The following is a 15,857-nucleotide window of genomic DNA, read 5'->3' as shown; positions in this document are numbered from 1 at the left end:
CCCCGTTTTGCTAGTTTCCCTGACCCGGCGGAGGGTAGTCTGCTCGTTTGTTTCCTGAAGCGGTTCCCTGCACTGACGCCTTATATGGCCCACCTGGTGGCAACGGAAACATATAACCTGGCCCCTTGCATTCCGAGATGGGTTGTTCGGGAATCTGTGCGCAGGGTACGGAGAGATCATTTCCATGGCGCTTGTCAGTGCCCTAATACTTTCCTGGAGGACCTGCCATGGTGTGTTGTGCCATTGTCCCTACGTGTGTCAACCGCTGGAGGTGTTCTAGAAAATCCGTCGTTTTATTGTTCGTGATGGCAACCCTCTCCATCATTTCAGGTCGGAGGCCTCGGATCAAACAGCGCACTTTCTCGGCCTCAGTCATGGAAGTATATGCGCGGGCGCACAGCTGCATTATGCTCGATACATACTGTCTGGGAGTTTCACCGGGCAGCTTTCGCCGTTCCTGCAGCTGGATATAAGCCTAGTCTTGGATGTGCTCTCCGGCGAAATCTCGCAAGAGCGCTTCCCGCCATTCAGCCCAGCTATCTAGATGATGTGTAGCTGTTGCATCCGTCAATGCAGCGCTGTACCAACAACGCGCCTCGTCGTCGAGGACGAACATCAGATTTCGGCCTTTTTGCACATTCGTTCCAATTTAGCGCCGTGGAGTATCGGTCATATATTCGAAGCCAGTCTTTGACGTCCTCATCTGCCTGGCCCCTGAAGACGGGGGGCGGGAGGGGGGGGCACATCGCCTCATCACGGCGCCGTCGGCTACATTGTTCTGCGGCTCCATGATAATTTTTATGGTCCGTTTTCTCAGTACGCGATTTCCGTCGCTCATTGATGATTCCAATTTTCTTCTCTGCCAACTGGAACAGCAACTCCAAACGCTCGTCAAGGCTGCGTGCTTTGCTATCAGAGTCTTCATCGCGCCACTTGTGGTTCGGATTGAGGAGAGTTGATGGTTGATCAGTGCGCGCCTTAACTTGTGCGTGACGGGCGTGGCGCGCCTGCCCTCGTGAGGGTTTTTCGATCCCCATGCTATAATATACCCCGCACCTCCATCACTTTGTCGCGAGTAGATTTTGGCTTAGTGAAATACAAAGCTCGCGAACTCGAAGGCCAGGGGGAACAACAACGCACACACACAGTTCAGTTATAAAAGAGGCAGAGCAGATCTCCGATAGAGGAGGGGGACTGCCGCTTCGGTGAAAGCAGCGTGAGAGGAGCAGACCGCGGGAGTACATGGTCAGGGCTGTGTCACGGTGCTGCTCCCGTGCGCGTATATAGAGTACGGCCAGCGTTCGGGGCGCGACATGCAGTCTGGAATGGTCAGAGTAGGTCTAAGACACTGTTCCGCTCATGCCGGCCTGTGTACGAGTGAGGAAAGGTCAGGGTACAAGTTAAGACTCATTCAGCCCATGCAGCGGACCACCTACTCCCGCTGCCCGCTCCTGGCTCTCCTTTTAAACCGTTTCGGGAGCCCATAACGACGTTCTACCGAGAATTCCCCGGGCAGCCCCCTCTATCGGCCAGACATGCAACCAGTCTTTATTTTTCGTCTTGAAGCCTAGGTGGCGCAGGCTGCATCGTGCACTCGCTTTGCGCAAACAATCCTAGATGGCGCTGGCTGCGCTACACCGCTATTGCGGAGGAATAGTTTTGAGGATTTTATAGACTGCCAAATGCATGAATATCTTTCATAAGGAAAATCAATCCTGAATGCTCTTTTAAAGCAAATTGGCGCACATTCGAGCACCCAACACGGTCCCAAGGAGCTCCAACCGTGGGAGCGAGAGCGTTTTCAGTGGCGCCACGCATGTCTTTGCCAGGATGAGACTGACGGTGGTCTTCCCACCTCACTCGCCATGCAGGTATGCGACCGCCCCATAAGCGTGCGGACTTGCAACTCGGTAAATATGTGCAACTCGGCGGCTTCCATGTGTCAAGTGTAGTGACGGGGAAGGGTAATAGCTGTGAAGTGGTGGAGATTATCAATCCACTTTTCCCACCTCTCACTCACACCTGGTGGTAGCGGTGTGTCCCATTCCAAGCCAAGTGCCTAGAGCTCTTGAAATAGCATCTTGGCTGTGATGGTGACTGGGCCAAGAAGACCAAGAGGATCAAATATCCTTGCTGACGCCTGCAGTACAAATCTCTTGGTGTTTCGGTTTACGGTGACAAGCTCCAACAGAGTTCTGAGCGGATATTGCAGCTCGTCACTCTCCCTGTTCCTTTCGAGCTCTAGCACAGGTGTTATCTCTGACGTCGCGGCCTCACTGGCACTGCACGGATCCTCGACCCTATCGGAAGTGAATCGCTGTTGCAATGTGTCGCTGTTGGAGCTCCACTTCCTCAGCTTCATTCCAGCAGAGCTCATGATCTTCCGTGCTTTCTCGTAGAAGGTAGTAGCCTCTTGCACGCTGTCAACGCCCTTAATTAGGTCGTCGACATAGAGACACTTCTCTAGTACCTTGGCAGGGTCTGACAGAGCAGCGCCGACACCAGCGAGATGGTGACGAATAGTGGCGGCCAGTATGAAGGGGCTGCTTGTTGCGCCAAAAGGGATTCGAGTGATGCGCCACACTTCGATTTTATCACCTGTCGTTTTGCTCGTTTGGCGGGTCACGGAACCACAGGAAGCGAAGTGCGTCGCGGTCCTCAGGGTTTACACCAATCTGAAGGAAAGCCTTCTCAATGTCCGCTGTGATCGCAATGGCATGACGGCGGAAGTTAAGAAGCAGTTGCAGCAGGCCTGGGTTCATGCTTGGGCCGGTCGCTAGTGCGTCGTTCTGGGACCTACAACCGTGCGCTTTCGCGGAGGTGTAGAACACAATTCGCACTTTGGTCGTAGAGCTGCCAGGTCGTAGAACTGCCCGGTGTGGCATGTACCGTACCTAATCGAATCTAAGCCGATGTTTTTTTTTTTTTCTTCGAAAAAACGATGTGCGAAAGTGTGGGGGGGGGGGGGGGCGGCTTCTATTCGAGTATAATGATTAAGTTTTTTTTTCTGGCCTTGCGAATTTCGGGGGTTGGTTTAGAATGGGGGCCGGCCTAGATTCGGGTAATACGGTAATAAATCTGGGCTCCGTTTTGGATTTTCTTGCCGGAACCCTTTCGGTGAAGCCTTCTTCTAGATAACTTCGGATGGTTTTGTCATACTCATGGTCTCTCATTGTTTGGCTTCAGGCGGCGAAGCAACTTGTTTAGGCACTGTCTTGCAACTGCCTCGTTACTTTCCAAAGGCCGGTCTAATGGCTTCCAAAGGAGGCTTGCCTCGTAGCGGCCGTTGACAAAGCTCAATGAATGAACGAAATCGTGCCTCACGTCTTTGTCGTCTCCCGATGGGCCGTTCTTCGTTGAGATGCCGAGGCTTTCTAATGCCCAGAAGGCTTGGAGCTCGTTGGAGAGGCTGGACGAGTGGGAATAGGTCGAGTGGGAATATAGGTTGACCCCCCAAGTTTAAGTGACCGAAAAAGAAAAAAAAAAGAAAAGAAGAATGAAAAAGAAAACCACCCAAAATTGTCGAAACACATTTGCGAATCAGGCATACCGCCCAACCATCGTTGGAGCTCCCCTCAACCCCCATTGCAGCTGTTCCTATTCGTCAGACGAGGCATCACTGTCTTCTGAAGACGAGAGTTTGTCGCTGGCTGCCTCCCACAGTGCATCGTCTTCCGTGCCATCCAGCGCATTGCTGATGCAACATTTCTTAAAAGCATTTTCCACCATGGAATCTGGCAAGGAACGCCAGGCGGAAAAGCACCCAACCGCAGACAGTCGCAAGCGGAGGCCTCTGTGGGTGGCCCTCAGCATCTTTGGGTTGCTGCCGGGCATCCACTCCTGGTATTCCAGCCGCACACAGTACTTGAGCGGTTTGTTCAGCGCAACGTCGAGCGGCTGGAGGGTGGACGTCATTCCACCTGGTATTACGATGATGTCAGTTTTTCCATCGCTGAGTGCGCGTTTCACAGCATTGGTCAGGTGACCACGAAACGCATACAACACAAGCATGCTGCAAGGATGCAGCAGTACACCTGGCCGACGGTTCCAGACTACTCGTATCCATTCGAGCATCATGGCCTCGTCCATGTATCCTTTTTGGTTGACACGAACGACGACACTGGGCAGGAACGCTTCCTTCGGCATTGTTGTTCGTTTGAAAATGACTCAGGGCGGCAGCTTTCTACTGTCTGCTGTGCAAGCCAGCATGACGGTGAAGCGCGAGTGCTCGTTGTCAGTGGACAAGAGCTTCACATCCTTGGCATTGCGCTGCATGATCGTGGTTGGGGGGATGAAGGCATGTCAAACCACACGGGGGTCTCATCGGCGTTGCCAATTTGCCCCATCATGTAGTTCTGCTCCCGAAGCCAGTTCATGAAGCGCTGGAAGTTTCAAGCTTGTCCTCGAACTCCTCTGGCAACTTTTGACAGATGGATGTGCGCCGGCAGAGAGAAAATCCTTTGCGTCTCATGAATCGATGCACACACGAGTTTAGTGCACTGAACTCTTTTCTCGTGAGCCCAGCTTCTCGAGCGAGCTCCACTGCTTTGTTGCGAATGGTATCCACGGTCACTGGGACCGAGCGCGCACAAACTTCCTGCACAAAGTCCGCGAGCATATCTTCCAGCTGCGGATGCACTGCACTTCGCCCGCGAAACTTCGTTTTCTGAGGGTTGTCTTTCTGCGCTCTCCAGTAGCACACGCTTTTTTCCGAAACGCCAAAGCGGCGCTGAGCGGCCATGTTGCCATTCGCTTTGGCGAACTCAACAACATTTAGTTTAAACGCAGCTGAGAACTGCCTCCTCGTGCCGCTACTCATATTCTGTGAGCGAAAAAAAACAACACTAAAAATAAAACGCAACGTCAATTAGAGCGGAAAACTCGGAACAGATCGGAAGCACAGCATGAAGTAAAAACAAAAACAGATACTAAAAAAATGCCTGCTATTGGATTCGGATGTGAATACGGCCGTGTGTGGCTTTTCACACATATGCAAGCCACATGTTGCGAGACGGCGATGCACTGTCGGCCAAACTCTTCTATAATATAAGACAAGGTGTGACTTTAGCTTGCTTTACTGAAAAAATCTCAACTTATATTCCAGTTTATACAGTAATAATAACAGCCACCATCCATCGGAACTATTGAAGTCTCTTTTGGGGTTTTCAGCAAAGTTCTTGCATCTATAAAAAAATCTGGGTGATGAGGCTTGAGGATCTTCAAGAGGGAGCCGAGGTGAGCGGCAGGTATCTTTGTTTCTAGCGCCCAGTGCTGCAATTTCAGAGGGGGAACAGCGTAAAAACGGGACGAAGAAAAAAGTGACCACACAACACAAGCGCTGATGAACAACTGTGTGTAAGTTTATTACACCGGAAGATATAGCTGAGAAATATAACTAAAAGAAACAAAACAAAACAAGCATCATGTGCGCAAAATGATGAAATGCAAGCAGAATCCGTCTTGAGTTGAAAAGTCCCACGATAACAACTCAAAAACTTAGTAATCTCTTTTTCGAGGAGGGCGAGTGAAGGCTCACTGACGCACAGGTTTCCTTTCTTTTTGATATGGAAGAAGAATTTCACTTGAAGACTGTCCTCGGGGCCATCGCTATTCTCAGTACCTGCATCCGCCAAAGTGCTTTCGCCGCAGACTGCACTATGTGACACCAAACTGTGCTCTTCTCCACATGGTTCTCCGCTGGGAAGGCGATAGTCAGAACTATCACTGGAGCACGGCACGCGGGCCGAATAATCAGCGGCTGCTGTAGTTGTCGCATGTGCAGAAGTGTTAAGGTCCAATCCATCGCTGCCGCTGTGACTGCAACAACGGGACGCATCAGCCAAGATACCGTACATACTCACATAATGATTGCACTTAAAAAAAAAAAAATTGACGCCAACTTCGGGGCGCGATCATTATGCGAGGTAAATTTTCCGTGAAAAAATATTCTGAGCACCGAAAACGCAGAGAAGTCGCTAATCAGAATTCTTACGATAGCTATCATGAACATAACCAAAAATAAAAGTAGAGTAAGGCTTACCTTTGTAATAAAATGCACGCATTATGCAGGAGCTACATGCATGGCACACTGCCCTTTTATTTTTTAACTCTCTGCTTGGTCTGCGCGTCGCCACTTTACGCGCCCTCCCATCGTTCGGCCTCTCCGTTGGCCCGCCGCGGGTTACGCCGCGCTCCTGCCCGACACAACACCCCCTAACGTTCATTCAGAGTCTGAAGCGTCACTGGCGTCAGTGTCGTCTCCGCACGATTCCCTGTCGGAACCGACAGTGTCTTCACTGTCCCACAGACGGTCATCTTCTGTTCCGTCGAGCGCGTTGGAAATGCCAGTCTTCTTGAAGCTCTTGATGACCACCTCATCGGAAATGGTACTCCACGCTTCGCGAATCCATGAGCAGAGGACTTCCACGGGCGGTCTCCTGATTTTGCCACTTGGCATCAAATTGTGGTCGCTTGCTGCCATCCACTCTGCGTACAGCCTCCGGACGTTGTCCTTGTACGGTTTGTTCAGTGACACGTCCAAAGGCTGCAGCAGCGAAGTTAGACCCCCAGGGATCACTGCGATTTCCGTGCGCCACTCTTTCAGCTCGGTACGGACACTGTCAACGAGATGGCCTCGAAAGCTGTCCAGTGCAAGAAGTGAAGGAAGCAGAAGCACTCCTGCTCTTCGCCCCCAAACAGTCTTGATCCAATTGACCATGAGGTCTGCCGTCATCCACCCTTTCGCTTGAGCGCGGATGTGGATGCCACAGGGCAAGTTTCCCTTCGGAATTGTTTTCCACTTCAGAATAACATACGGTGGTAGCTTCCGCCCGTCTGCCGTCACTGCGAGCATCACGGTGCATCTCTGCTTCTCCGCACCACACGTTTTCACGAGGACACTTCGAGCACCTTTCTCGTTCACAGTAGTGCTTCGAAGCATGTCGAACGTCAACGGCGTTTGGTCGGCGTTGCCTATCTGTGACAGCAGGAAACCGTTGTTCTGGCGTATCCTCGTGACGAACCTGCAGAAATCGATCACCTTGTCTTCGTACGCGGATGGAAGTCGCTGGCACAACGATGTCCGCCGCCTCAGCGACAGTTCCATTCCACCGCATGAAGCGTGTCGTCCAGCCGAAACTGGTGCGGAAGTCCTTTGTGGCTATTCCCAGCCTCCGGGAAACTGTGCGCACCTGCATCCGTACCATGTCTAACGACACGGCACAACCGTCTTTGCGCATGCTCTCACGTATTCGAGGACTGCCTTTTCAATGTCAGGGAACTTGCCAGTTTTGGGTCCGTGGAAAGCCCGGCGCGTGCTGTTAGTAGCCATGAGCTTCTCGCACTGTTTTTTCCAATATTGGATCTGGATTTCGTCGACGCCGAAATGTCTGCTGGCAGCGCGTAATCAAGCGCCTTCAGCTTGAACGCGGCAGTAAAGCTCGCATACCGCCTCATTGTCAAACAGCGCTTCTGCAGACGATCACAAAGCACACACACAAAAAAACGTGGTGTTAGGTGACGCTGTGACGGGCGGCTGGGATGGCGGCGACATGGCTTTTTCAGGAATTATGGGAATGCGTCGGCAGCTTGTTGCTGCGGGATAACAACACGTCGACCGACAGGCAGCTGCTGCTGTAACAGTGCGGGATATCAAAACAAACATGGCGGCTGACGGAGCAAAGCGACCGCATTTTTTTTCTTCTTTTCGTCAGTCATGGAAGTTGTGAGTATGCCACGCGCGTCAGAACAGTTTCTTCTGTCTAAATAAGGAATGCTTTCATTTAAATAAGTAAATTTACAGCATTAGCGTAGTGACGCCTGTTTTCAGATCATAGAAACAAAGATGGGCACGTTCAGCTGCCACAGACATAAAAACACATGGCGGGCATTCAGTGAAAACTGCGGCATTTGCCTTTACTGCGATCCTAAATGGCATGTTTCCGCCAACGGTGGGCAAAAATGCAGAATATGTTTGGTGCATGCAGTTCACTTCGCGAGTTTTTTACGCAATTAACGCAACATTCGACAGATGATAAACGCGATGATCATCAGCTAGACTTGGCACACGACATATCGATGCGGCAAGTTCGGGGTGCAATCATTACGCGGGGAAAAAAGAAAATCGAATTTAGATGACAAAATTTAGGGGTGCGACCAATATGCGAGTGTGATCATTACGCGAGTAAATACGGTAGCTTTGAGCTCGTTTTGTACATTTTTGGCAATCCGCTGTCGTTTCTGACGAGATGACACTTCACCAATCGAACGTTTTACCCTCGACCTCTTCATATTCTCACAAGAGACATGTCACTGCGCCGCCGCCAACGGAGCACAGTCACAGAACACTACACACAACAGTGGTGCTGCATCAGCACGGGGTATACAAGCAGGTGAGCGAACCGTAACGCACATGGTAGCGGACCTGCTGATATGTGGTCTTATTACGTAATTTATTATAAATAATTCGGCTTGTAAATTAGACAGAAAACGCTACAGCGGCAGCTGCACTGACTGTTAATAACTATTGAGCACGGTTTCCTTGGCACGGTCATGCTTCCATTACGGGTTTTCTAGGTATCTAACTGCCGCATGCAAAATCCATAGCCTCCTCTATACTTTCTCTGCCTGCTACGTCGTGGAGCGCTACAATAGGAGCGCTCCGTCGCCGGAGTTGTGGAGAGTCGCCACTTGCCTTCGTGGTGGCGCCACTCACGTTGGGTGGCAAGGTCAGCGAGGCCGTTCGAGCGCCGAGAAGTGGATGGCCCGAAAACGCGGCTGTTGCGGCCGTTATCGCACCGCTACGCCGCACTCGTTGGTTTTGCGCCTTGAAATAATAGGAACAGCCATTCTTCAAAGGCTGACAGTGGTCCACGACTTACGAGTGGTATTTGTCGAACACGACTTGTGCGGCTGACAAACGAACCGACACCCTGTGGTGGGAACTTTGTGGAATTCAGTTTACATTTATTAATGATTACCATGATCTTACAAAAGATTATTGCAAGGGGGGGCCTGGGTACACGTCAACACAAGCGGAAGTGCTGTTGTAGACAGCACAGATGTGTTTTTATTATATTCACGAGAAGCCTAGGATATATTTCGTGACGTATATACTGTTTATTATTATTTTTTTTTGCACGAGTTTAAAAAGGAAACAAGTTAATGGGATAGCGAGACATTTCAAGTGGAAACTGGGCGCAATTAAGTTGGCAGCAGGCAAAACGCAGGTCCAGGAAACTGATTCAGTGGCAGCTGAAGGGCATGCAAGCATTTTATTCTTAGACACACAAGATGAAAATATATATGGAAACTGCTTTTTAAGCTTAACATACTTTCTGCTCAGAGGCTTTTGCGAGAATGACTTGTAAATGTCAATTTCGTCGGTGGCTGCAGCTGCATAGTTAACGAGTAGTGGCCTGAGAAACTTCAAGCAGATAAGCTGTGCCAGGTCCTGGTGGTGCAGCCGGTCACTCTGGGGGCAGTTAAGTAGGGCAGAATCAACAATGGCAGGTACAGCCGCTTCCTGAAGTGTTCTCAGCGGCTTCTCCAGCCTTGGCTCCTTTTTAAGAGCAGTTTCCACGAAGAGGCGCAAAATGTCCAAGACATAGACGAGCTGGTCAGAAGGGTATAGTAGCCCGCCCCTGTCTTGATTTCGCGTCAACTGCTGCAGTGGCTGGTTAGATAGTGGCTTTGAAGTCATAGAACAGCAGCTGTCGCACGTCACATGTTCCCTGATGACAAGGGCAACATAGCCACCAACATACACCGTCGCTGAAAGCAGCAGCGTTGGCAAACTTGCAGGCACCCTGGGCACTTTGAGCCGCTCGTGTACGCGGACAGGTTCTGGTGGCAGCTCAACTGAGCTTCCGCATGCTCCCAGTGCGACGAGTAAGAGCCCCTTGCTGAGTTCAGGTCGCTCATTGTGCAGAACATTGCTGCTTTATGACGATGCAGCAATCCCCGTTTTCAGTAGCTTCTCTAACCCAGACATGGCAGAGCCAATTGGTCATTACAACCAAGTGATCTTTGTAATGTGCCAAAAAGTGCCTTGTTGGGTCACTGCTGAATTTCCTCGTAAGCACGAAATAAAACTTTTCTGTCACAAGCAAGTGACGAACACAGGCACATGTTGAGTATGTGGTCAAGAGAAGAGCTTCATAAGTCTCTGTGGTCAGGAAGCCACGTGGGGAAGTCGAGTTCTTCTTCAGTTCCTCAATATACAAAGGGAATGTCACATCGAGCCACTCCAGACGGTCATCGTCAAAGTTGTCAAAATGACGAGTGTCAGGAAAAGGTTGGTGAATGTGTTGCACTTCATTGCTGGTGTCGTGCAGGGTGAACCAGCGAAAGATGTTCTTCATAAACACGATTGCTGGTCCTGCGAATGCGAAGGAGGGGTGACTGCCATGTCCTGCTTGTTCATTCAGAAACTCGAACGCTGATGTAACCTCCAGGGAGAAAACCGCCACTGCTCTTATCACGTTCATTTTCTCAGTATTGTTTGGGTACACGTTTCCTTGTCAAGCAGCGCACTGCTTGACAAGCCATCCTTTTTTGCAGTTCATAAAGTTTCTTCAGATAAGTGGAAGACACTTGACCGTTTTCCCCTAACTCCCGGGCAAGGAACTGCGACTGGATATTTTTGAACACATGGCAGTAGTCAAAACTTAAAAAAAGTAGCCTGTCAGGATCGCAAGGGTGCTCAGTTCGGTATTTCAAGAATCCACCACATAGGTGTGTCATGGCACTCACGTTGACCTTATGATTATCACTGACAAAACGCAGCATGGTGAAGCCAGCTTCTTCCACTTTCTTCATCACATAGCGAATGAGCGTCGACAGCTGCTTTCCATTGAGTCCCTTTGTGAAGTAGTATGCAACTGGGATCCTGTAAGCTGTAGAGAGGCCATTTATGATAAAGCAAAGCAATGAATTTGCTAGCACGGGCTCATTTCGTCTCATTTGCAACACCCATATCCACGTGACCAACAAAACACTCTCGTTGCTTGTTGTAGAGTAACTTAGGCTTGATCCTCATCTCATCGACTATCAAGGAGCAAACCTTGGACTGTGGCACCTCAAGTTTTTCGAGCTCTACTTTCAAACCAGCTTGAATTAAACTATTAAAACCCGTCTCGGCTGAACTGCTCCCAATGTAGTTTTGCAGTGTGCTTCTGCTCGGCAGCTTGAGAAGCATTTCCTTTCGTACATGCTCATATGCCTTTGTAGAAAGGTGCCTAAGTATTATGGAGTGTCGAATTACGTCTTCAGACCATGCTGGCTTCTTTCGCTTGAAGTTGACGATTTGGTCCCATAAGAAAACAGCTGGAAGGTGTTTTTCTTTTGCTTGTTCCCGTATGTACTGCAAGTCACCAAAATGGCAGTCAGACTTCAATTTCTTCAGTTCCTCTTTATAACGATCTGTCGTTTGACTTAGTCTTTGAATTTTCTTCTCAAATCTCACTCCTTTCGCTTCCACTTAGCTCTTTCTGTGGCATGCAGGCTGGACAGGTCAACATCAACCTGTGTTGCTTTGTCAACAACATCTGTATGAGAGACATGTAGCGGGTCATTAGTGCTCATAGAACTTTCGACAGCTGCTTGATCAATTCCCGATTTGTTTGAAGAACCACTGTCCTTTGTTAGCTCTACTCCGCATGGTTGGTCGATGTCTGGAATCCCCTCTTGTTGGTCGTCAGCGTCCAAGCACTTCTTCCTTTTCTGTGGTGGCCCATTTTTCTTGTCCCTGCTCTGCGCCGTGGACCTGGTGGCAGCATTTTCATTACAAAATGTCTCCAGTGCACGGCACTCTTCCTCAAGAAGTCGTAACGTCGCAGCTTTCCACTCTTCTGTCATCCAGGAGAGCTTGAACTTGGGATGGGCCGCCGCTGCCAAGGCCAGATTGGCATCCTCCAGAGCTTGGGAAAACCTGTGTTGAGAAAGGTTACAGGAACAAAGTATGGATGATGAAAACATTTTACTTCAGAGTACGAGTTACATATAAAAACGGACAATCCGTGGTACGTACGCATACATGGGACAATGAGGAAAGACACATGTAGATTTCGCTCACCTCTTTGTGACTGCCTCCTGAAGGCTGCTAGCAAGGGGTGTTGTCACCGATCTCGGAGGCGTGTGCATTGGAGATAGATTGAGAAGGCGCACGTAGGCACTGCAAACATAATTTAATTGCACACAAGAAAAACTATAAGAAAAACACTCAAAACAACTAACAATGAAAATCTTACAAACACTAGAGCAATATGTGAAAATAAACAAGCACAATTCTCAGTACTTCTACACTTCCGACTCGCGTCGCTATTATAGAGTCTGTCTGGCCACTTAGGCCTAAGTCCAGCCTCCATTGTGCTGGTTCCCCAGTCGAAGTCGCCGACGATCCTCTGTCGTCCCGATGAACTGTCGTCCCGATGCATAACAGACCACGAAGCTGCCATAAGCCTTTTCCCAGTCGCTGACGTGGCAGGGCGTCTCGGTCGCTTAGGCCTAAGTACGAGCTCGGCCCCTGCTGTACTTGATGACGTGGCGTCCCGGGGATTGTTGCTGGCCGAAGTTTAAAGGGGGACTGCTGCTGGTGTGTCCGAAATTGCCGCAAGGTACTGCAGCACCTCCAAGGAGCCTCGCCCGAGCATCGTCGAGGTCAACGGCCACGCCACGGAGTGCCAGCGTCACGGCCTCCGGAATCAAACGCCCGCTGCCTTCCCGTTGACAGAACGTAGCTGCCAATGCGACCTTCTTCTCCAGTAGCCACGCAAACAATGCCAGCTCATCGAACTGCTGCCTTCGTTTACGGCTCGTGTGACGCACATCGCGCCGTGTGCTACCCTGCACGCGCTCGTGCCTGTTCCGCGTGCTTCTCCTCCTACTTCGTCGTCTTCGTCGTCCATACGTCCTCTCCTTACTCATGACAGGTGTGCAGTACTTCAGCGGCGGGAGGGATCGCTGGTACCGCAGCAGAGAGTGAAGTGTTGGCTGCAGGACGCCCATGTACTTATATTGCTCGCCTTGTAATATATCTAGCGTCTTTGCCACAGCGTACATCGCCTGGGAAAATAAGAGATAGAATCAACGCACTGCATGATGTTAAACAAATAATCGAAACATACCTTGCAGTATTCATCAATGAACAGAGATTCCTCGTGTTGCAGTCGTGGCAACGAAAGTGCATCGAACGTTGCGTCCACCCTCCCTTTCGGAAACTCGTTTAGGAACTTCACGGCGTTGAACAACGAATTTCATCGTGTTGCGTTTTGCACAGGGAGCTGCCTTCTCAAGGCAGTTTTTATAGCTTCGGCTGCCTGCACAGGCTGGGCTCAGTTTTACGAAACAGTCCTCGCCATTTCGCGGTAGGCAACGTTGTTGCCGGCATTTTCAGCGTCGACCGAGGCGACGAGGTTCAATGTGTGCGTGGCACACCTCCTGTGCCGTGGCAAGTGGATCTCCCGAGACGAATCATTATTGGATCCACTGTCGAGCACGTCAGTGATGCTATTTGCCACGAAATCTAGATCATCTTGAACGGTTTCTCCAAAGACCCTGCGTACCGAAAAAGTGGAAATTCCCAACAAGTTAGGGCGGAAACGAGCTGGTGGAGGTTGAACCTTTTTATACAGCATCAATATAATCAGATGGGCTAGTCGGTTGAACACTATGAAATAAAAGTGCAGACAGCTAGGGAAAAAATACGGGACAGGACAGAACACTCACTTAACAATAAAACGTAGAGAAAGGCAAGAAGGAAGCGAAGGTTAATATCGATTAAAAAAGAAAGATAAACGCTGACTATACCCGCGCAGACGTACACCTGTGGTACGCTTCTAACAGAAACAAATATTTAATATAACACAATAATGGGCTTTAGAAAAATGAAAATATTCTATTAAAACAGAACTCCATGTCTTTTGGAAAGACGAGAGATGACACAATGCGTAAAGTTTGTGTGTTGTGTCTGCGCTGCAATTGCCTCTCGTCTTTTTTAGTCTCGGTGGCTTTTTATGATAATGCCTCCAGAGCCTACTTGTGTTTTAATTCCTCACTGTACGAAATAACCACTTAAATTTTTAAGTTTCCGAAGGATACGCAGAGGTCTGTCGTAAATGGTAAGGTTACAAAATGAACTTATGTATTCTATAGGCGATGCACAAAGCGTCGACGACGCCATCTGCTGCCACAGCTCGGAAGCGTTAGTGGGCCCGGCCAAGCAGTGTTCCCGCGGGCATGTACGCGAGTGCACAGATGGATGTGTTTTCATCGTCATGTAAAGACTCTGTCGGGCCCCAGCGATGACGAAAAATAACTGCTGCGTTGTCGGCTGCTCAAACACACGCAAAAAATCGACAGGAACGCGCTTCTACAAGTTTCGGGTGCTATTTCATGAGCGAGAGCGACGGCGGCGGTGGATTGTGGCTGTACGACACAGAAGGCAAGCAATGGCGCTTTGTTTACGGCAGTGTTAGAACAATTACCGTGTTTTTATTTCTCCATTTATGTTGCTACGTCTTTAGCGAACGCTGCTACGTTTCTACTTGGTCGCCTCGCCTGCATTGTAGACGCTATGATGTACGTGAGGTTGTTATTACTGATAAGATGCAATGTCTAGGCTCTCTTAAAAAACGAATGGCGCGACGCGCAGTGTCAGAGAATGTGGGGCAGGTGACGGCTCCTTTACAAAAGTGCCGTGGAATCACACGTGTGCTGCACGAAATTGGCTGCATTCCATCTATTTATGGCACTGGAATGCGATCATCTGTGCAGAATGTTCGCTGTGCATTTCTGCACCGATGATGACAAGTTTATCGTTTATTTTTTCGCAAGTTTATCGTGCTGGTTTCAAAGTTTTACCGACGCCTACCCTTCGCGTGGCCACACCTGTGAAATTTATACGCCGGTGCGACAGCGCTCCCTCAAAATCTACTATATAAACACATGGCATGTAAACAAAGCTACTGTTTTGAAAAAAAAAAAAGTTTGTTCACACGTCAACTCATGCAGGCATTAGTAATCGGGACGTTATAAAGAAAGCGGTGTACTTACGATGAGCTCCTTTTTCGTAGGGAAGCTTGTTGACGCTTGTTTGTGGCAAACACTTGGCGCGTATGGTGACATTGTCGTCCCGCACAGCTGTGACATCGGACAAATGTCCACTATTATAAAGTGCGACTCCTTTGCGTACACTATCGCTGCCAAAGTAATTATCTGGGACACGCACAAGTGGCAAATCGCACGTGCGCACAAACGGCAAATCGCACGCGCGCAAATGAGGCGTCTGCTACGCGACCCACCAGCAGTTCCGACGGCCGCCGCTACATGGCTTTCAGTGGCGCCTCTATAGGCGCTGCGCATCGCGGATAGTCGAGTGCGTGGAACTCTAGTCATCGAGATCCGCGAATACAGCTTGCGAAGCTCATTGGTTCATCGTGATCAAAAGAAGCACTGCTGAAATCAAGTGGAACGGTCATACTGCAGCTTTAGTTCTTTTTTGGGAAGCATTAAGATACTAAATGTAGGCAACCTCAGTGTAGACAACGAGATTGCAACAGAAGCAGCCTTGTAACCTACCTAAATGCTTTCACAAAGCTTGAACCGCTGTCCGTGATGACAACGCATATCTTGTGCAGAATCTTGTATTCCACAAATACTGCGTGGAGCGCTGTCGCGATTACGTCGTAGGTGTGACGACCTGAGAAGCCATTGGCACACAAGCGCTGCGGATCTTCTTTCCAGAGATTGTTCATCTATAAATTGAACCGTCACACCCAGGAAGCTTCCATGGAAAATGAAGAAGAAAAAGAGAATGGGCAATCTTACTACCAGCGACATCAATCTAGTCAATTAAAAAT

General features: G+C 49.6%; 1 pseudogene; it reads right to left on the bottom strand.

Annotated features, from left to right (window-relative positions):
• Window positions 1–4,167: 4,167 nt before the first annotated feature.
• Window positions 4,168–15,857, bottom strand: part of LOC125759474 (uncharacterized) — a 13,260-nt pseudogene continuing 1,570 nt past the window's right edge.

This window comes from Rhipicephalus sanguineus, chromosome 8 (genome assembly GCF_013339695.2).
Source record: "Rhipicephalus sanguineus isolate Rsan-2018 chromosome 8, BIME_Rsan_1.4, whole genome shotgun sequence".
Lineage (NCBI taxonomy): Eukaryota > Metazoa > Arthropoda > Arachnida > Ixodida > Ixodidae > Rhipicephalus > Rhipicephalus sanguineus.
This window is presented reverse-complemented; position numbering and strand designations above follow the sequence as displayed.